We start from the raw sequence: 752 nt of genomic DNA on the forward strand, positions 1-752 counted from the left end.
GCTGTGATTATACTGGTGACGAGATATTGGTTACCCTAAGAGAGTCACAGTGTTTCGTGCCAGTTGCTCACCCAAATACACATTTTTTAGATACTGTTTCCAATGTGCCTGAAGCGATACGCACTAGTTGTGTATCATAAGAGAAACATCGTTACTTTTGACAGGGGTTCCTAGAAGTTGCTGATTTGATTCTGCTGGTGACGAGGCATTGCCTACCTCAAGAGAGTCAAAGAGATTCCTGCCAGTTCTTCACACAAATACACATTTTTTAGATACTCTTTCCAGTCTGCCTGATAGCTACGCCACTAGTTGTGTATCTTAAGAGTCATTGTAACTTTTGCCAGGGGTTTCTTGAAGTTGCTGATGTGATTATGCTGGTGACGAGGCATTGGCTACCCTATGAGTGTCATAGTGATTCCTGCTAGTTGCTCACACAAATACACAATTTTTGATATTTTGGCCAGTCTGCCTCAAGTGACACCCCACTAGCTGTGTATATTATGAGAAGCTTCGTTACCTTTGCAAGCGGTTTCTTGAAGTTGGTGATGGGATTATGTTGGTGACGAGGCATTGGCTACCTTAAGAGAGTCATAGTGCTTCCTGCCAGTTGCTCACCCAAATACACATTTTGAGATACTGTGGCCAGTCTGCCTGAGGCGATACGCCAATAGTTGTGTATCTTAAGAGAAACATCGTTCCTCTTGCCAGCGGTTTCTTGACTTTGAAGCTGTGATTATACTGGTGACGAGATA

The sequence above is a fragment of the Schistocerca nitens genome, chromosome 3, assembly GCF_023898315.1.
Source record: "Schistocerca nitens isolate TAMUIC-IGC-003100 chromosome 3, iqSchNite1.1, whole genome shotgun sequence".
Lineage (NCBI taxonomy): Eukaryota > Metazoa > Arthropoda > Insecta > Orthoptera > Acrididae > Schistocerca > Schistocerca nitens.